The sequence below is a fragment of the Mauremys reevesii genome, linkage group 4, assembly GCF_016161935.1.
Source record: "Mauremys reevesii isolate NIE-2019 linkage group 4, ASM1616193v1, whole genome shotgun sequence".
In the NCBI taxonomy this organism is placed as follows: domain Eukaryota; kingdom Metazoa; phylum Chordata; order Testudines; family Geoemydidae; genus Mauremys; species Mauremys reevesii.
The window spans coordinates 11436592-11459053 of NC_052626.1; the positions used below are offsets into that span (position 1 = coordinate 11436592).

The 22462-nt window shown below is 44.0% G+C and overlaps 1 long non-coding RNA gene across 1 annotated transcript; it reads right to left on the reverse strand.

The window, feature by feature from the left end:
• Nucleotides 1-9675: 9675 nt before the first annotated feature.
• Nucleotides 9676-22340, reverse strand: LOC120405255. The gene is made up of 3 exons (XR_005598456.1): nt 22203-22340; nt 19953-20051; nt 9676-9805 (listed from the first exon to the last, which is right to left on the reverse strand). It is a non-coding gene; the product is annotated as an uncharacterized LOC120405255 (long non-coding RNA).
• Nucleotides 22341-22462: the final 122 nt, after the last annotated feature.

Below are 22462 nucleotides of genomic sequence, written 5' to 3' on the forward strand. Positions count from 1 at the left end.
AAATAGAGTCTAGCAAAAAAAGGCATAATCAGGGTTTCTTGGGGTTCTTTGTCTTTGTTGCCAAGACATGGTCCCTGCCCCTTTTTGCATTGACAAATCTAAACTAAGGAGTTGGTATTAAGTCACTTTTATGTTTAACTTTGTATTGCCTGAAATACTATTAGCTGACATGTCAGAGATGTGTGCATTACAGTGCTTAAAAAAGAAAAAAAGTTACGACTGTCAGGCGCACCACTAATCTAATTGGCATTGCATAGCACATCACAGTTTCAGTGCACCACATGACATCACTAAAACGGAGTGCTAAGTTACCAGGTTTTCAGGTTTTGTAGAAATGCGAGCATAAATTATATTGGAGTTCGGGGCTCAGGCGGGTAGCTAAAAAATATCAAGTGTATCTCAAAATATTGGACTGCTGTTTTGAGTGGATTATGTTCTTCTGTCCTTTATCCTTTGGCAAGAACAAGAACCAGTGGGGTTATGGAATGTGCAAGCTGTCTAAATAAGATGCAGTCAAATAAAATATGGTTAAGTTGTTTATGCATTTCTTTTTAAATGCATGTTTTAATGTTCTAGTTTTATTATTTTTTATTGCTCGTAAAAACATACATAATTTATCTGTGTTTTTACTATCTCATAGAGGAAAAATAGAGAAACATTAGTAAGTGGAAATTGTACTCTTGACCCCTTCATACAGCTGTATGTTTTTTATTTCCAAATCTAGTTCAGAATCATGTTGAATATTATTTATATGAGCTTCACTTCTATGGATGGACTACAATATATGATTGTTTGCATTATGCATCAATTAGTGTAGACAGGCAACCTGTGAGCCTGACCCTGCAAGGGGCCAAAGGCATCCTGGAAGTAATATGGGCAGTTGGTTCCTATTGAAATAAACAAGAGTTCAGGGCCATCAATAGCCTGATGTTCAAGGGCACTAAGGGCTGGATTGTTAAAGGTATTTAAGTGCCTAAACACAAAGATTAGCACTTTGTGGTATTTTCAGAAGCGCCAAGGCACCAAACTCCCACTAGGTGCCTTTTCAAAAGTGCCTAACTCCCATTGACTTCAGTGGAAATTAGGCATTTAAGCACTTTTGAAAATAGCACTAGGCACCAAAGAATGTAAATACCTTTTAAAAATCTGGCCATATAAGTTACTTGCAGGATTTGGTCTTATGTTTGTAAGAGGTGTACAACACAACTGAGATTAACTTTGTTTATATCTTGATTTACGGATCAGCTGACATCGGCTCTCATTACTCCAGGCTATCTTCCAGCTAGATTCAGCCCTATTGGGTTATGAGGACATCCGAGTTACCAAAAGGAAATGGAGCAGGACAAAGCTGTTTTGAAGAACATTGCGCACACAATTATTTTGTGGTCCTAATGGTGGTAATCTTTCTCTAGGAGTATTCTGCTACTAGAAAATATTGTGTGTAAATGGAAAACTTTTTCCAGCACAAGGAACACTAGTGTGCACTGAATTTTTCAGCTCTTTTGGTATATCACGTGGTAAAGCAGTGTGGCAGAAACTGGCCTAGAGCATTGCTACTGCCGGTGTTCCTCAGCAACCTTTTGAATTATGGGCAAGATGTGGATTTAAATGTTGTTTTCTTGTTTTGTGCTGCAATGTATTCCTGCTGTGAATACATACAGTTAATACACCTCTACCCCAATATAATACGAATTTGGATATAACGCGATAAAGCAGTGCTCTGGGGAGATGGGGCTGCGCACTCCGGTGGATCAAAGCAAGTTCCAGATTACGTGGTTTCACCTATAACGCAGTAAGATTTTTTGGCTCCCGAGGACAGCGTTATATCAGGGTAGAGGTGTATAGGCTAAAATAGGTTTGGAGAGATCCAATAGCATTGGATTTTAACATTGGGAAATGAATCTTTCAGAGCTGTAGCTGAAAACCGCTTTCAGTACTCTGGCAAATATTTTTATGAATGGAACGCTTTTAAGAAATATATTGTGTTAACCTACATAAATCTAACACAGATGATCTTGATTGGGAGCCTTTAGTTTTCCTAAATGTATAGTGCTGTAGTAGCTGAGCTATAAATAATGGAGGAAATACCTCCCTGCCTGTCCAAAGGCTTTGGGTGAGGAAGTAGAAATCCTTTCTCCCTATGAGCGTGCAGATCTCTGAATTTCTGAAGGGAAGACAAGGAATTGTCATCTTTGTGGCACAGTTTTTCCCTTGCCTGCTCTGTGTGGTTGGGCTCAGTGTAGGGGTAACTGGGTGAAAGTATATGGCTTGTGTTTAAACAGGAAGCCAGATTAGGCCACGTCTATGAGTATGTGGATATCTTAGGCAGTGGCCCTACCTGGATAGAGGTCTGACGGGCTGGTGAATCAGATAATGGAGTAAGAGATCTAGTGGTCTCTGGGGTAGCACCTTTCCATGCTATGCAACAATATTTCCACAATTAAGTGGGCAAGGAAGAAGAGCAGAAATCCCCATGAGCTTTGCTAGTGATGGTTTCTGTGTGTGTATATATGTAAAAAAAATCCTCAGATTGGAGAGAGACACTTGGAGCCCTAGACACTGCATGAGGATCCAGCTAATGGCAATGTAGCGTGGAGCTATGCCATGGAAAGGGGATTCAATAGAGCTGCAGCTGTTCCTTCAGGATGGCTTCCCCCTCTCTCTCTGTAGGGATTGGGGTGTGGTGGGGTTCCTCCGAGACCTGGGAGGTTGGAAAGGAGTGTGCCTCCAAATTCAGTAGTGCCCCCTTCCCCTGTGGTGAGGTTCCAGGAAATTCAGGGATAGTCATGCAATTTTCTTCCCTTTGAGTCCTTCCTATGGCTCTTTTCTCGAGGGAGCAACTCCATGTCTAATCGATGTCACAGGTAAGACGTGATGGTTGTTTCTACCGTTATTGAACCCAGGTGCAGCCAATCCAAGACATAAGTGTTCTGTACTGTTATGAATTAATAAATTGTCTCTGATGTGTTCCTTAAACCGGTATCACTGAATGCTGATCAGCAATCCATCATTCTACCTGGCTAAGATACCATTTGGTATAGTAGAATCATAGACATGTGGTGCCAAACCCCTGCACTGATGCAGCACCAAGTAAACCTAAACCATCCCTGACTGGTGTTTGTCCAACCTGTTTTTCAAAACCTCCAGCAATGGGGATTCCACATCCTCCCTTGGAAGTCCGTTCCAGAGCATAACTACTATTGTAGTTAGAAAGTTTTTCTTTCATGTACAAGTAAAAAATATGCTCACTTAATTCACTAAGTCTGCAGGAATTGTGAAGGCGTAACTAATAACAGATTTTGCTTCTTTTTCTTTACAGTTCAACTCAACAGTAAGCTTTAACAAATTTCTGCTGGCTTGATTGTCAGCAGTCTAAGATTTCTCCACCTGCTGGTTATGCTACAGGTGTCTAAATGTGGTAGAAAAAAGCTATATGCATGATATGCTTAGAAACTCATGGGGGTTGATAGTAGCCTTTTACCTCATGAGAACTGAGAGGTTATATCAGTGAGTAATTTAGAAAGTGGCCTTATCCTAGTGCCCAGAAAACCCTTATCACAGCTTATGTGTGGTTACTCACCTGAGTAAATATTAGCAAGATCACACCCCTAGTTTTCATTTGCCCACACCATACAGTTACCTCATAATTGTGCCAAATACAGTATTGCCATACTAACAGTCTCTTGAGGGGCCCATAAGTTATACAAGTAGTTGCACATGAGGGTTGAGAGGCTTTGGTACAATTTAGCTTTACCTGAAGCCTGGCTCTAGCTGTAGCCAGCATTCTTAGTGCTTGTGAAAAGTGAGATGTTAAACTAGCTCAAGTAGTTTTTACTACTTCAGAAATTGATGAATGGCTTGCCTTTACTCTTTCAGAGGAGAACTTAGTACTCACTCCAGTCTACCAAAAATTGGAGTGGCTTCAAAGTTTTGTATTCCTGTGGATGTCCCACGGGGAATGTATGTAAACCATAAAACTCTTACAGATCACCTTGTGAAGTGCATTGCATCCCAGTCCCCAATTTCTAAGCTTTTATTGTAGATGGTTTCTCCATCACCTCTCTCTTCCTCTCTAGACATAGCTATTAGTCATCCCACTGTCACATAATGACAGGAAAAATAATAGCAGCAAAGAATCCTGTGGCACCTTATAGACTAACTGACGTTTTGCAGCATGAGCTTTCGTGGGTGAATACCCACTTCTTCGGATGCAAGACTCTTGCATCCGAAGAAGTGGGTATTCACCCACAAAAGCTCATGCTGCAAAACATCAGTTAGTCTATAAGGTGCCACAGGATTCTTTGCTGCTTTTACAGATCCAGACTAACACGGCTACCCCTCTGATACAGGAAAAATAATAAAACTCTTGTTACTCCTACCCTCTTTCCACCATCCCCACTAATGGAGTTTGTCTCACAGATGCTGCTTAGATGATGTCCAGGCTCCAGCAGGTGGAGGTGGGTCACTTATGCTACGTCTTCACTACCCGCCGTATCGGCGGGTAGCGATCGATTTTTCAGGGATCGATATATCGTGTCTCATCTAGACGCGATATATCAATCCCCGAACGCGCTCCTATCGATTCCTGAACTCCACCACCGCGAACGGCGGTGGCGGAGTTGACATGGAGAGCCCCGGACATCGATCCCGCGCCGTGAGGACGGGTAAGTGATCGATATAAGATACTTCGACTTCAGCTACGTTATTCACGTAGCTGAAGTTGCGTATCTTATATCGATTTTCCCCCTTAGTGTAGACCAGCCCTTACTGCTCAACTAGACTGGGTTTTACGAGTCTTGTGGTTTATATTGCTGTAGTGTCCAGGGGCCCCCGTTTGAAGTGCTTTACAAGCATCAAACAAAGACAGCTCTTGCTTCAAAGAGTTTTACAACTAGAGCTGGTTTAAAAAATTGCAATTTTGATGGGACTTCTTGTCAAAAATTCAAATTTTGGCTGGGAAAAAGGGTCAAAATATTAGTAAAAACTTGATCCCAGCTGTACACCTGGTGGAAAAAGTTTGACACCTAAAAAGGACAACATTTTGTGACACATTTGGACCCATTTTTTAATGATTTAAATTTTAAAGAGGGGCAAGATGGAACAGGTTGGTACAGAGCACAAGCAGAGGAGGGGATGGTGATAGGAATAAAAAATTGTATATATTTGCTAAATGTACAACTTGGCATCTTCAAAGTAACTTTTTTCCACTTTTTCCCTGCATTAAGATACAAATGAACAAGAGATAATGAGTCAACTTCATAGCTATTATCATTTGGTAGTCTGCCATGGCCATCCTAGTAGACATGAAGCTTCAGACGGAATTTCAAGGAGAACACGGTAAGGGTTTTGCTAAGGTAAGATTTATTTTATGCAAAGCTAAGGTAGTTATCAACCACCTTGCCAAAGAAGGTATGATTTGAGTGACCAATGTTGTATGTTAACTTGATGGTAAAATGCCCTCGCTCTTGAAAACACAGCTACATGATTTCATTTCAAATATAACTCCGCTGAGAGTTGCCAGATCTGCACCCAGGTCCACATTCTGTCCATGTACAAGCAATTTTTTTCACACCATTTCTAACAGGAAGCTAATCATATGCTCTCTGTTGCCAGTTCATGTGGCTCTCCAAGAGGATAGGAACAGAGTAAAGGGCCTTGAGTGAAAATAAGAATCAGGCCCTCAGTGTTCAAAAGGCTCCATGAGCTTGGTATATGTGGTGGGAATAGTCTGTGTCATTTCAGAATGTGGGTAAATACTACTTTAAGCACATTGGTTTGAATTATAGCGGCTTGAATTGTAAGAGCTAATATTTATATTAAAAGAAAGTTACACACCCCTAGGACAAATTAAGGACCCCATCCTGCAAGTTGCTCTCTGTGCCTGCACAGATCTCCACTGAAATCAGTGGGGCTTGAGACAGACATACTACTCTGACCTGCACAGAGTAGCTTCAAGATCAGGGCCTAAAGCTTCCATTTATTATACAGTGTTGCCGCAAATGTGGTTTTAAATTTAACTGTTGAAGTTAGTGTTTTGTAAATCTTAATATGTAGCATATTTTATGTAGGATGGAATTGGACTCATTTGGAGTCTCTGGGCTGGCTGCTAAGTGTCATAGCCATGTCAGTAACACCTAGGATATGTGTGAGTCTGAATTTGATGAATAAATTGCATTTTATAGATAGAAGTAAGACACTTAATTTCTTGGTGGCAGATGCCCTTGCTAGATAGTTAAATTCACTTTGCAGCCATGTCGTATTGCTTCAGTTTCAATCAGTTAAATGTGTTGTGATAAATTCAGAATTGAATCTGAAATCCCTGGTTGGCCCAGAGTGCATCTTTGCAGCTGTGAAGCTAGCTAGTTAACTGGACTAGCATCACTTGAGACTGAGACACAAGCTACAAACAGCAGTCAAAGAAATTTTCTGCAAATGTGCACAGCCTTCTTAGCTAGTTGTATGAACCCAGCATTCCCTTGGAGAGGGAAAAGTGCCATGTTATATTAAGCAGTCAGGACAGGGACGTGCTAAAAAGGGAAGCTCTTCACCTTATGCCTTCTGCTTGATTGCCAAATCTTCCATTTTCATTTCAATCTCTGGACCATCATGAAGCAGAAAACAATTGTACAGTTTCATATATAAGACAATAAAAGGGGTATGTATAATGCATTGAATGTAAATATGCCTCTGCGTTATACTCCATACTACTAGGACCAAGCTTAAAGCCCACTGTATATTCTCAGTGAAACAAATCTTCTCTTAAACATGTTCTGATGTTTATTGGAATGTAAAATTCACTATTCAGATTGTTATGATCAAGTAGAGGAGAGCTTTTTTATATTTTGGTAAAATGCTGCTGTTCTCCATGAAATTCAGATCCCTGCTTTGGGGTACGCAGAAAAATTTATTTTTGCAAATGTTTTCCATTTTTCAGACACTAAAGAGCTGGTAAGTTTTCAAAGTCAGACATTTAGAAATAAAGTAAAAAAAAAAAGGGGGGGAACATATTTTTAATATTTGTCAATTTCAGTCACTTCCCTTCTCACACCCCGCTCCCCACCTACCCCCCATTTTCCAACCAGCTGTGATATTTGGAGAACACGTTACTGGATCGTAGGCTTCCTTTGTCTAGATAAAAATATTATTTTCAAAAATGTGGGGATTTGATTCAGCAGCAGATTTCTTGGGTTTGAAATCAAAATGCAAATCTTAATGTTCTTCTAGCCTTGACACCTTGTCTAGGAAAAGCTCTATGCCCAAAGCGGCCCTCTTTTTCTATGAGCATGGAATCTAGTTGAATTGCCTTGCAGGATTTATAAAGTGCCAGCTCTGTGATATATTTTCACTTCTCCTTTATCTCTTTAGAAGTCCTTCTGTGATTGCTCTGCAGGGTTTGGGCAAGGCAAGGAGTAGATGTGGGGCTGGGAGTGACAGATCCTGTCCATGCTACCTTGAACTTATGGAAAATCCTGACCAGTCAGCATGAACTTGAATTTAACCAACTCAGTATCAACTTGATAAGAGCAAATATTTAAAGCTTCCATTCTTCTTCGAGTGATTGCTCATGTGTATTCCACAGTAGGTGTGTGTGCTTGCCATGTGCACCGGTGCTGGAAGATTTTCCTGTAGCAGTACCGTAGGGGAGCACCCCTAGTGACCCCTGGAGTGGCACCTCTGTGGCGTGGTATAAGGGGCGCTGCACGCTCCCCCCACCCTCAGTTCCTTCTTGCCACCAGTGAAGGTGCATCGGAACTGCTCTGCTCCAGCTTGTCTGCCGCTTTCCTCTAGAACTCTTGTTCGTTCGTAGTTGATTTTAAAATTGCAAGTGGTGGAGAAACCAGCATAACTCTTGGTACATTGTTCCAATGAGTAACCGCTCTCACTGTTAAAAATTCAGCGCTAATTTCCAGCCAGGGGATCATGTTACACTTTTGTCTGCTAGACTTGAAGAGCCCATTTTTAAATATTTGTTCCCCAGGTAGGTACTTAAAGATGTGATTAAGTCACCCCTAAACCTTCTCTGGGTTTAACTAGCTTGAGCTCCCTGGATGTGATTCATGAAGATATTTAGGTGCGTAGGTCCTCTTTTGAGGTACCACTGCAATCCACAAAATGCCCATTCAGCTGCCACCTGAACCTGTCAGCATCCAACCTCTCTCAGCACCTATGGTCCAAAAGGCAGCATGGTTCAGTGGATAGAGCACTGTACTGCGAGCCAGGAGATTTGGGTTCTATTCCTGGCTTTGCCACTGGTCTGCTTGGTAACCTTGAGCAAGTCACTCCACATCTCTGTGTTTTTCCCTTCCCACTCTGCCTTGAATAGGTAGACTGTAAGCTCTTCAGGACAGGCACTCACTGTATGTTAACAGTGTCTAGCATAAGGGGCCCTGATTTCTGGGGCGGGGTTGGACTAGATGACCTCCTGAGGTCCCTTCCAACTCTGATATTCTATGATTCTATGTTTTTGTCCCTGGGCATGTGCATTTCAGCCTTCCTGTAAGTACCTGGGAACCTATCTCCTGCCTGAGCCCCAGAACAATTCACAAACTGGGGGAAATAGACATTGGGGTGCCTAAATTGCATGCAGGAGCCTGATGCGGTAGGTGTGCTCAGAGGTCACCTACCCCACCTCCCCTTTGGGTGAGTTCACACACAACACATGGGGGAGGAGAATCTCGCTTACAACCTGTAACCCAATGGGTGGGAGACTCTCTGTTCAAGTTGTCCCTCCTCCTGAGGGGGAAAAGGGATTTGAACCAAGATCTGTCACCTCTCAGGTGAGGGCCCTAACCTATTCTGGTGTGGGTCTTCCTGAGTTTCTGCTACTGAAGTTGTTCCCCTTTAGTGAAATATTAATTGGGTCAATGAAAAAGTTAGAAAGACGCTCTAGAGTAGTCAGGGCAGCCACCAGGGTGGTGGCAGATCCCTGTTTAAATCTCTTCTCCCCCTCAGGACGGGGAGGACTTGACAAACAGGTCTTCCCCTCCTGGATGAGTAGCCTATGCATGAGGCTAAAGTTTATAAGGGCAGTGGGCCCCCTTCTCTCTCTGGTTGTTTTGTTTCAGGCCTCACATGCGACTCAAGCAGAGATAGGGGCCTCCCTGCAGCCTGGACTTCGGCGCCAAACTCTGAGAGAGCAGGGCTTAGCCACATCCCTCTTGTCGGTATCTCCCATGGACTAACCTCGGCAACTCCCTGCCTAGCATGCTGACTTTTGTGCATGGCAATCTAAGGCACCTATCTCTCCCCATTCATTCTACTGAGAGCCTAGACCCCTAACTCAGGCTTAGTGGATTGCAGTAGTGATTCTGTGACCTAGAGGCAGAAAAGTCCCTTCGAGCACCCCATCCCTTGAATCTCTTACTATAAGACATGTTTTCCAATTCATATGCTTACTACACTTCTAAAGATAGAGGAAAATTATCCAGGTAGATGAGCCGTGGCAAAATCAAAGGTGCAGGATGTTAATTCAAATGCATTGTCTCAAAGAATTATTCAGCCTCTCAAATGAAGCAAATTCACCATGTAGCTAAATACTTTCTGATTGAAGCGCAATGGAAGTAAGCACACCCAACTAAATTCTTGTAAATATGAATACTTTGTTTTACCAAGGAAACCTTAAATCCTTCTTCGAGATGGGTGCTCCACTTCCGGTGTTGGTGTGTCCCTGCACCTTTGATTGGATAATTGCAGGAGCAGTGCCCGTCCGGGTCGCACATGTGCCGTCTCCATCTTGTGGCATCATTGGTGCCTCATCTAGCGCACATGACCCGACCCCTTCAGTTCCTTCTCAACCGTCCGTGGCCTGAGATGGAGCACCCAGCAGTGTCATGAAGTTAGCTCGTTTAGTGTTAGAATAGTTTACTTAACATAGTTTTAGCTTAGCGATTTGGTTACTTACCCTTTTCCCTGTTTTTCTTCATTTTAAAAAAAAATTCCTTTTTCATAGACTGGTTAAGTTCACCCTGGATTGAATCACCATTTTTCCATTATGCCCGGTTCTCCAGGCTTTAAGCACAGCCTGTCATGTTGAGACACCTTGCTGGTGTCGGATGGATACTGCACAGGGTGAGTAACCTCTTATGTGTCCTACTTTTTCATTTGAAAACCCATCTGTTTCTTTTGAATATTAATCTGTTCTTTTTAAAACCTCTTCCCTTTGTGTGGGTGTGGATGCACAGGTGTGGACATTATACATAGGAAAAGAATTGACTGAATGAATTTGGAAAAGGCCACTAAATTCACTTGTAAAATGTGCACAAAGCCGCTTTCTCATGGACGTATGGCAATACCTTTTAAAAATAATGGCCTACGTTTCCAAAATCCAATCCAATATGTTTCCAAAAGTGACTAGTGATATTTGTAAAAGGTGACAAAGAGTCCTGTGGCACCTTATAGATTAACAGACGTATTGGAGCATAAGCTTTCGTGGGTGAATACCCACTTCATCAGACCCACGTGCATCTGACGAAGTAGGTATTCACCCATGAAAGCTTATGCTGCACTACGTCTGTTAGTCTATAAGGTGCCACAGGACTCTTTGTCGCTTTTTTCAGATCCAGACTAACACGGCTACCCCTCTGATAGTGACATTTGGGTGCCCAACCTGAAAGGGGCCAGATTTTCAGAAGGTGGGTGCTCAGCCCTTTCTGAAAATCAGAGGTCTTTAAAGTGTCTAAAGTTGGGCTCCCTAACAGTGATGCACTGTAATTCATTAATCCCATCTGAAAATTGAAGCCAATACATGTACATTTAACTTTCTACCACCATGAAATACATAGATTTAATGCTTGTGAGAACATACTGGGTATCAAGAACAGAGTAGCTATGCTTGTAAAATCCTCATGATGCTTATCACTGCAATAATAATAATTAAAAAAAAAGGCAGGTGTCTTTGTAAGTGAGGATACATAGGCTAATGTGAATTACAGGGATGACAACCTGTAGAAGAGTGTAAAGTGACTGCACAAGGTCACCCTTTCAAAGCATTCAGACAAAATTAGCTACCTCTGCTGTTGGTCGTCCAAAACATTTAGCCCAAGATCTCTTAGCGGAAGAAAAAAGGCCAGGTTTCTTGCTCAAGAGCTCTAATTGTCTTGGTAATGTATTTGCTCCACCGGGCGTTGGGTTACCGATGTTCCTTTGAGGGTGAAGACATTGTTCCTCAAGGTTAGAAGCCTGATATTTATTTATTCATTCGTTGAAACAACATCTTCCCTTTTAAAAAATAAATCAGCATTCTGGGGTGTTCTCTTCATCAAAGAAGGGAGATGTCATTGGGTTTTTTTTTTTCAATTTCTGTTTCTTTTAATAAAGCATAAAATTCTGTTTTCATAGGTCAGGTCTTAGTTCTCCAAAGTGTATTCAATGGATGATTAAGCACAGGAAGTATCCAGCATTCAAATCTGATTTTATGTTAGTCAGTGAAACGAGCATCACTGAATCATGTTACTCTTTAGCATCAGTGCAGACCGTTAGGAAACAGCTAGAAAAGACCACAGATCTAATTATAGCAATAGTGCTAGAGAACTGAATATGCTTAGTGGCGGCAACAGCTCAGGAATTAAAGTTCTGATCACATACATTGTTAAGCTTCTAACATATAAAACTGAATCATGTCCTTGTCTAATAGAAGTGTCTGCATATGTTTCATATAATCTGCCATTTAAAGGGAACTAACTTTAGGGAAAATGTTGGCCTAAAAGGATTTCATTGTTTTTTCTGTTACAGCAGCTTTCTGAATAGGAGCAATTTTGATACTAGCTCAATTTTTTTGAATCCAATCAGTTTCTTAAAGCTTCATTACAAAAACTCTATAATTCACTGTCTGGTTGTAAAACACCCCTTAAGGACCAACGTTCATATGAATTCCAAAGCCAAGCCACTTCATGTATAAAGCCAGTTACAATTGGTACATGACAACAGTGTACTTACCTAGCACATCATTTACAAAAAGCAAGGAAATGAATAGTTAAGACCACCATAAAATGTTAACACTTTCCACACAGTAAACAAACACATTTTTATTAAACATAAATGAATGCTCCTTTCACCACAATCCGATAACCTTAACTCTGACACAAAATAAATACTTAATAATCTTACTGGGGTTTTATTCCAAAGGGTATTTTGTTTGGTTGGGTTTGGAATTTGACTGTTTTATGCTTTGTTTCGTTTTTCTTTTATGTAGGCAAATGAAGATACAGCTCTTAAAATACAAACACATGGGGGCAGAGAGGTCACTAGCTTATTAAATAAAGGAAGGAATGTGACTGGCCACGCTCATAGTATCTGGAAATCAATATCCAGTTCGCCCTAGTAACTCGAGACTGTGGTAGAAAGAGAAGCTGCACTGTTTACAAACACCCCCATATGTTCCTGATCCTGCAAGCAGGGGCGGCTCCAGGCACCAGCGCTCCAAGCGCGTGCTTGGGGCGGCAAGCCACGGGGGGCCCTCTGCCGGTCGCCGCAAGAGCGGCAGGCAGGGTGCCTTCAGCGGCTTGCCTGTGGAGGGTCCACTGGTCCCGTGGCTTCGGTGGACCTCCCACAGGCGTGCCTGCGGAGGTCCGCTGGTCCCGCGGCTTCAGCAGACCTCCCACAGGCACGCCTGTGAGAGGTCTGCCGAAGCTGCGGGACCAGCGGACCCTCCGTGCTTGGGGCGGCAAAATGTCTAGAGCCGCCCTTGCCTGCAAGAACTTAGGTATGTCAGTGAGGCTACTCACATGAGTAAAATATTCACAGCATGGTAGCCTGTGTTTACAAGGGTTGTGCAAAGTACCCATCATTGAGACGGTACAGTGTAGGAGCCCCCGTGTCTCTGCAGTTGTCACTGCATTCCCGGGTGACCAGCACCTTCACAGAATATCTTCTGTAGAAGTTTTTGCTTGTCTTTGCCAGCTTCACTGGCGGGAAGTCATGTCTAATTCCTTTTTTTTTTTGAGGGGGGGATAAGTAGGCAAAAAGAACTATTAAGATGCTTTGCAGAATCATTTTTAAAAGGCACCATTTTAAGTTTCAGACTCAAAATTTAGATTCATTCAGCATATCTAGAGTACATTCAGATTGTCAATGGGACATGACCAGAAAGGAAAGTATCTTTTCTAGGGGACAGGGAATTAAAAAGTGGATCACAATCAGCCTTCTTGAGGAGATATCAACTTTCCTTAATAAATCACACACCTCCTGAGAGGAGACTAAATACCTGGTCCTACAGATGCAAAACCATAGGCTCTTCCACTTGAGCTTAAGTGTCAGAGGGGTAGCCGTGTTAGTCTGGTTCTGTAGAAGCAGCAAAGAATCCTGTGGCACCTTATAGACTAACAGATGTTTTGTAGCATGAGCTTTCGTGGGTGAACACCCACGTGTTCACCCACGAAAGCTCATGCTACAAAACATCTGTTAGTCTATAAGGTGCCACAGGATTCTTTGCTGCTTCTTGAGCTTAAGTGGAAGAGCTCCATCAGCCTTGACCTGTACAAGTATCCATTTGTTCTTTCGGAGCTGCAGTCAGTCAGTAGAGGGCGACATGCTCACACAAATATACAATGCCAGTTACGGCTTCCACTGGAGTCAGTGACAAAAACCTCCCATAGATATTAAAAAACTGGCGCACACAATTTCAAGGAGATTTTGCTTTTTGGAAAGGTTGAAGGTGCGGAGGGATGGGGTTGGAGAGGTGTGACAAGCTACATTTGAGCTACAGAAAGATGAAGAAACATTAAATAAAAGTCAGAATTTCTAAATCAGGTTTGAACCAACAGGTAACTCAAAATGCCTTTGAGCAATTTTCTTTATACATTACAGAAACACTCTCCTTTGCCTTCAGCCTAAGCCTTGCAATTTTCAGGCCAAACCAATTTTACCAGACCCAATGAATTAGGGCTTTGTAATGGAAGCTAGTTCCTTGACTAGGGGAAGGTTGCACTGTTTAATATTTATATTACAGATGCACGTAGAGCCTTCAACTCTAGACAACCTGACCCTGGGTTAGATGCCGCACAGATATGCGGTAAGAGACAGTCCCTGCCCCGAGGAATTTACAATATAAATATAAGGCCAGATGGAACAAGTAGGTGTAACAAACAGCAGGAAAGAGAGGAGCCTTTCAGTAACAATTAGGAATAACACAAAGCTTTCTTCCTTCAAGTCACTTCTCAGACATGAAGTGAGCTGCCCATCATCCTGTGGAGACGACAAATTAATTATCTCCACTTCAAAGATGAAAAACAAGCAGAGGATAGCATTTGCTCAAAGCAACAGTGTCAGAATTGGGACTATAAATCAGCAATTCCTGTCTCCCAGACCTGTTTTCAGACCATTGGCTTTCAGAAATAAAAATAATCCCTCTGAACATAACGTTTGGGCCTTGAAGAGCAGTTCAGACGTTAGTTGAGTACCAATGTTGTTTTCATAGAATCCTAGAATATCAGGGTTGGAAGGGACCTCAGGAGGTCATCTAGTCCAACCCCCTGCTCAAAGCAGGACCAATATTCAGGGTTTGAAATGGACCCGGGTGCCCTTTTTAAATTAAATGTACCACAATACTTGGCTGGGATTTTTTGTTGTTGTTTTTGGTTTGTTTGGTTTGTTTGTTTTTGGCAGCCTGTTTGTAACTTATCTAAATCATTATTGAAATTTTTCATTTACTGAAACAAAATATTTCAGAATAGTTGCCAAAAGCAAATGAAAATATTGATATCTATTTAGATAATCATTTTGATTTTTTAACTGTAAATTTTCAGGAAAAATGTAAAATTTTGATATTTTGTAAAAATCTTTACATTTCATTTTTAATGAAAAAATATGTTGCTCAGCAATTTTCTACCTCCTAAATGAATAAGGTATCAGGTTTTCAAATACACATGTTACAACTCGTCAGCACCACATACTGATTCCATTTTTTAAAGTTGGAAGCAATGCAGCACAGGTATGCTTGCCATGGCAGGGTGAGGTTATATTATTTCAGGTCATCTTGTGCAATATAACTAAAGCTACAGCGAGATATTTGTCTAAGTTACAAGTTCCAACTGGCTGGCTTGAAAAATATGAGCGACATTTACTTTGCTCACAATGCCTGTTCAAGGTGGTAATAGGTGAAATGATTTGTTCAGCAGGTGTCTCTTACAGTTCTAATGGGATCCTCATCTGGCCTTATCTAACAAGACACAGTACATTGCAGCAGTGTGTAAAATGCACTACCATCCCAGACTGTTCCTTAGACACAGCTTGTGACTGGATCAAGGTAGCTAAGTGTGAAAAGCAGACATTTATCATCCATGTTTTATAGACAGAAGCAGTTAGCAAGGATTGGCTTTGTATTAGTAACAAAGGTGACCAAAAAAAGGATGGGTTTGAAACACACAGAATATAAAATGTTCGTGTCCTAAAGTCAGTTTGGAGGTAGTAGTCATGTGGTGTGTAAAACCCAATTTGATAAACTAGGCATTTCAAACCTGTCTGGGCTCCCAGCTAAATATCAGGCTGTGTTTATGCACTGTGACAGAAAGGGACCTCCTATAAATATGGGAGTACTTGTGGCACCTTAAAGACTAACAAATTTATTTAAGCATGAGCTTTCGTGAGCTAAAGCTCACTTCTTCGGATGCATAAATATGGAATTTCAGAGTTGGACAATCAGACTTTCTGTGTATCTAGGTTCTTGTACTTCACCTATCATCAACTATCTGAATGCCAGCAAACCACTCGGCTCCGCCAGGCATTCTGTGCGATGTACGTATGTAAAGGTTTGCCCTCTCCACAACTGAAAGTGAGGGATTCCATGCAGAAGCAAGATTTCCCAGGTTTATTAAGAGTTACTGCGGCTACATATTTAACCATAACACTCTCTTCTTATTAAGGTTGCTTATGGTACCAGAACATGTCACAGACATGTTGTATCTGGATTAATAATAACCATTGGGTGGCCAGGGGTGATTTTGCTTATTGAGAGTAGTCAGAGCATAATTCAACTGAGTTTAACTGAAACTGCATGAGCAGTCGTAAGAATCCCCGTTCTTTCTGGTGGTTCTTCAACTACATCCCATTCAAAGTCTCTGGCAGGATATTGGACCACACTCTCATTGGCAGATTGCAGAGGGGTGAATTTTACCCCAAACAGAGTTACTACAAGGGCTGTTCACTACTCAAGCTCTCAACAAAGTTTAAGTGGAAGTTAAGTAGCACACAGGGTCTTACAGATCATCTGTAAGAGCAACATTACCTTTGTGAGATGCATCGTTCAGCTCCCTTGAACTTCTCCAGGTCATGGTGGTTAATCAGTCAATACGTTTTCCAAACGGTTTGTCTTTTTGCAATATGGTGGGGTTTTTTAAATAAAGAACTTAAGTTTGAATAAAGTTTGTTTGTTCACTAGAGGTGTTTAGAAGTCTGTGTAGTCTTTAGATTGTCAAGACAGCCATCTTGTGACATAGCTGCTTACAGGTTAGATCTGCAATGGTTTCGCAGCAAAAACTGCTTCAGAGACTTGAGAAGGAAGCTCTATGTAATACAGAGCATGCAGGTTCTCTAGACTCCACAAAGCTAATTCTGCTACATGTTCACAGAAGGTTTGAAGCGGGGGGGGGGGAGAAGCTACCAGAACCCCATACAAAGCAAATGGAAATACTGATCTTCCTTGAACAAAATAAAATGGTCACACACATGTTTGTGCTGTTAAAATTTCAAAACACATTGGCACCAGAGTTGGGCCTGACCTAATAAATTCAGATCTTGACTGGGATTTTGAAGATGCTCAAAACTCGCAAGGAAGATTGGAGCTCTGGCCTGTCTGAAACCCAGAAATTTCAGGGATTTTTGGATCTGGGGTTTGGCTGTGCGTTCCTTTCTCAGTGGCACTGCTTTTAGTAAACACTGATATCCTACACTAAGCCCAGGCTGAAATGGCATCTGAAAGGCGAAGCAAGAGTCAGCAGCTAGCTTTGCTTAAAGGAAAATGAGAACAGCAGGGAGAAAGAGAGAGGAGACTGTTCTAGACAGGACACAGGCAAATGAGAAAAGCGCAGAGAAGCTGGGGTCTTCTTCCTTTGCCCATGCTCAGTAGACTTGCCTTTTAGAAAGCTCTCCAGTGAGTGGGCTTATGCCTCTGGGCTTGGGAAGTTATGAAAAGCTCCTGTGGACACCTTGGCCTGCCTGCCTCCACCCTACCTTCCTGTCCCGCCGCCAAAGCTGTTACCCCCACTACTGGACAAGACAGCAGAAGGCAATCGGAAGAAGCAGCCACCCCACCCCCCGTCCCAGTCTTTGTGCCCTGTTGCCTCCAGGTGAAGCATTCAGCAGAACCGTATTGCACGGGGCCCGTGGCACCACCCGCTGCTGGAACAGGGCACCGCTCTTTCATGAAAGGCTCCTGGCAATGACTAGGTCAGGGAGACACGTCAGAAGGAACTAGGGGAAAGAAGGGTGATTCAGGGAAAGGATAGAAGGGGGAAAACCAGGGGAGAGTAGTGGGGAAAGGAGAAGCAAAATTTGCCACAATACTGACAAAATAAATGAGAGGTTGGAGAATGGCTGGGGATTGGTCATGTGAACTAGAGGGCGGAAAGATGGAGAAATATCCCCTCCCCTTTGATCAATTAATTTTTCTGCTGCCTCTGCCCCACCTTCCAAGTCTTATCTTCAGCAGCAGCCTGGGGGAAGCACAGGGTAGGCAGCAGGTGTTAGAGATGGAAAGAAGGAGCCGGAGGACCCAGAGGCAGATTGAGTTAACGGGCTTCTTTATTGCGGTACGTGTTCCCCTCCACCCAATTGTCACGTAAGCCCCGAGTTAATCACCTCACCCGCTTTTATCTAAGTTAATATGTAAATACCCACATTTACTACAATGCCCCAAACTCCTTATTTGATCATATGAACGCCCATCTAATGAATATTAATAGCTATATAGTGAATATAATTCTACCCACCCCTGTTTACTGTTTACAGCATTAAGCATATTATACAGACATTTTACCTTGCAGGAGCTCGAGGGCTGGATTCAAATGTCTGAAGGGCCAGATGTGGCCCCCCGGCCATAGTTTGCCCACCTTTGCTCTGTACACTTACACACTAGCTAACCCAGCTGCATAGCTAGTGGCATTCTAGAGGGGTGGGGAGTTCACGAGCAATTTGTCCATTGACACCCTTTCTATGTGGGACAGGTGTGTGCAGAGGGAGTTGTTTGAAAGGGCCACTGAACAGGTCACGGTTTGTGCTGTCAAAACGGACCGACTGCAGCCTCTCTGCAGGAACTGGCATGAGGTGACATTTCAACAATAAGTCAGTAGGTGGCAAAATCCTACAACCATTGTGCTAAGCAAGTAGTAAATGTTTTCTGCTCTGGAAAGAAGGAGCTGTGCCTGCAGGTAAGTCCCAAATGTCCGTGGGGCTAAAAAATAGGGCTCTCTTTCTGCACACCCTCAGACTATAATACTGCCAAACAGGAAGGAGGGGGGCTCCTTTGGATAAGGGGATTCTCCACAGTTGTGGGGCCCCTTTGGATGGGCAGAGGAGGAGTCCCCTCAACAGTGCCCTGAAGGATGCTGGGAGATACTGCCCCTCCAATGGACAGCTGAAGAATTATTTGAGGTGCTGATAGTGAGAAATGGTCCCTTGCCCTCTTTTTTTGCTAGCACCGCTTAATACTAATTCGGACCGAGCCCTCATCGAGCGACTTCTCAAAGTGCTTAAGAAGGTTACTACAGGGGCGTACATTGTAACTCCAGGTCCCAGTATGACTCCAGCAGAGGGGGAGGGTGGCACCCCAACCAGGGCGTGTTGTGTTTGCATGAGCTCCCTGCCTCCCCGAATAGCTTTGCTGCTCCTGCCCATGCACGGCCTTCTCTGGTGGGTTTCTATATTCCTAGTACATTGACCTGATGGTCCTTGGGATAGCTCAGCCAGCCGAAACAGGTCTGGGGGATGGCTTGTCCCAGAAGGAACATAGGGCTGGAAGGGCTGTCTCCTGGGTCATTAAGTCCAGACCCCGGCATCACAGGCAACCCGGCCTCCTGGCAGGGTCCTAAGTAGCTAATACAAGGGGTTTGGGGGTTGTTTTGCTTTTAACCAGCTAACTACAGACCAGGGCCACCCAGAGGATTCAGGGGCTCTGGGGTCTTCGGTGGCAGAGGGTCCCCGCTACGGTGGTAATTTGTCGGCGGGGGGGGTCCTTCCGCTCCGGGACCTACCGCCGAAGTGCCCCGAAGACCCGCAGCGAGAGCACCCCGCCACCAAATTGCCGCCGAAGTCCCGGCACTTCGGCGGTGGGTCCCGCTTCGGCGGTAATTTGGCGGTAATTCCGCCCCAGCGTGGAAGGACCCCCCGCCGCCTAATTGCCGCCAAAGACCCGGAGCAGAAGAAGCTCCAGGGGCCCTGGCCCCGCGAGAGTTTTCCGGGGCCCCTGGAGTGAGTGAAGGACCCAGCTCCAGGGCCCCGAAAAACTCTCATGGGGGCCCCTGCGGGGCCTGGGGCAAATTGCCCCACTTCCCCCCCTCTGGGCGGCCCTGCTACAGACTTTGGAGGTTTGGTGCAGAAAAGCATCAGGAGTCTCAGATACTCATCCATTCCTTTAGGGTCTGGAAAACTGGGCTGGGAATTCCAGAGAACAGGACCTGTCAGGAGATTTCTGGTATTTCCTGCTTCCTGCCAGGATGGAAATACCCAGGGTAGACTATCTGAGGTATCTGTAGACTTCCTCAGAGCATCTTATCCATCTGCTTCTAGGCCCAGCTAAAACTAGGAAATCCAGAAAAGCAGAAAGACTCAATTAAAATCAAAACTGAGATAGGCCAAAACTCTTTATCTAAATCCCCTGAACTTTGAAGTTTGTATAAAATGGAACTCGGACTTTAGCCATCCCGCATTTGGGTTTTGGTTTTGCAAAATCAAACTCCAGCCTATGAGGTTTGGCCAAACCAAACCCACCTCAGTGGTGGCCATTGCTAGGAAAAAATGCCTACCTGCATTTCCCATACCTGCACTCTGAGTTATGAGCAAAGATCAGGGCCATCTGCTACTTTATATAAACAGGTTCCTTCTTGCCTAATAGAAAGCGGTAACTATATTAAACAAAGGAGAAGTTGAGAAATTAGAAAATGAAACAAAGGGGATGCTGAGAAATTAGAAAACAAATGCAGTCTCTCTCCTAGCAAACATCAGCATAGACTCCTTTCTTTAAGGACCAGCCTGAAACACGTGCTTTAAAGCAGGGGGTGAGGTGGGGGTTTCATCTAGCAGCATCATAAAACTGGTCATCTTTTATTGTAAAAGAAATCAGGGCAATATTTTGAAAGCGAAGGGGAACTTCCTGAATACTTTGGCTATCCTGGTTCTAAGGAATGTTTAGCAGCTTCCTTTGACTTCCTTGATAAGGTGCTGTTGATTTCCCCAAAGCCCACTCCCTCATTCATCATGGCAAAGCAAACACAATTAGCGCTCCAAGCACTGGGGTTAGTTTAAGGAAGTTGAAAACCCAGAGGGCTGAGTCAGTGTCTGTCCAATGCCAGATGCTGACATATATAGGTCTGTGGTATCACTGAACAATCTGAAGTTACATAGTTAGGCAAATGTAAACTTGCCAAGGCCAATAGCTTTCAAAGGGATGGTAATACTTTAATCTCCATTTGCAGCCTGAGACACAGCTGCTCCAGGCAGCGTTCTGGAATTCTTTTCTTTCACGTCTTTGATATAAGCAGATTGTAGCAAGCTCAATTGCTTTCCCATCCCACACCTTCCAATGGCCCAGCTGAGATAAAACGCTTACTAAAGCTGGTGAATATTTTATAGTTGCATTGCAAGTTCTCTGCTGACGGTGGTTACACCTGTTTTAAATTTATGGAGCTATACCTATCTCATAGAACTGGAAGGGACCCTAAAAGGTCATTGAGTCCAGCCCTCTGCCTTCACTAGCAGGACCAAGTGCTGATTTTACTCCAGATCCCTAAGTGGCCCCCTCAAGGATTGAGCTCACAAGCCGGGGTTTAGCAGGCCAATGCTCAAACCACTGAGCTATCCCTCCCCTCTAAGTCTGCATGGTGCTGAGCCCTTGCAGCTCCCACAGAGGGCAGGGCAGTCCAGTCCAGTCCAGTCCAGTCCAGTCAGCACTTTGCAGGATAGATCCAGGGCCGCCCAGATGGGGGGGCAAGAGGGGCAATTTGCCCCAGGCCCCGAGTCCCACAGGGGCCCCCACAAGAGTTTTTTGGGGCCCCTGGAGCGGGGTCCCTCACTCGCTCCGGGGGGCCCGGAAAACTCTTGCGGGGCCGGGCGCAGGAGCTTCTTCGCTCCCGGTCTTCGCCGGCGGGGGGGTCCTTCCGCTCCGGGGTGGAAGGACCCCCCGCCTGCGAATTACTGCCGAAGACGGAGCAGGACCCGCCGCCGAAGTTCAGCTCAGTCTTCGGCAGTAATTCAGCAGCGGGGGGCCCTTCCGTTCCGGGACCCACCGCCGAAGTGCCCCGAAGACCCGCGGCGGGGGGCCCCCCGCCGCCGAATTACCGCCGACGACCGGGCGGCGCTTCGGCGGTGGGTCCCGCTTCGGCGGTAATTCAGCGGCGGGGGGCCCCCACCGCGGGTCTTCGGGGCACTTCGGCGGCGGGTCCCGGAACAGAAGGGCCCCCCGCCGCCGAAGACCCCGGGCCCCCGGAATCCTCTGGGCGGCCCTGGATAGATCCCATGAAGTTTAAGGAAGTATGTCAGTCCAAACTATTTGGTGAGATCCAATGACAACATGGCTTTGGATTCAGTCAACAATGTTTATTTAAATCTTCTCCTAAGCCAGCATGTTGAAACCATTTTTCATGGCATGTGAACAATGACAGTACTATACACACACACTATGCCTATATTTAAGGTTGATTGACATTTCCCATTCTAAAGCCCTGTTTTTAATTCCTTATAACTTTACCAAACTTTAACCGTTTAGGCTGAAATTTCATAGGCCAAGTATCTGCCTCAGGATGAATTAAAAAAAAAAAGCTAAAATGGTTCTGCTATTTCTGAGAATGAGGTCAGGAAAAAAATACCTCTTTTTGCCCATATTAAAATTTTTTTACAACTGTTTCATTGAGAAGCTCTAGCGACTCTATGCTTTGGAGCAGGGACTTGAAATTTGGCAAAGGCATCACGCTAGTTTCAGTGATGTGACTTTTGCCATCCCTGGAAAACTCCACCCAAACTCGGTCAAGCTATAAGCCTCTGAAAATCGTAGTTCTCACCTGCTCCATAGAGGTTGGTTAGAGGCTGGCAATTTTATTCTACAAAGATGCTGTACTGAGCATGCTCCTTCCCCCCACACCTCCTATTCAGAATTACATTTTAACCAGTTAAACACTTATTTTACATGCTGTGAAATCTTCCTCGTGGCACTTCCTGGCTTGCTAGCTACATTCTACCCAGCAGGCATAATTCTATGACATCAAATAACACAAGTGTCATCACAACCCATGGTATCTATGGTTACCATTTAGAAAATCAA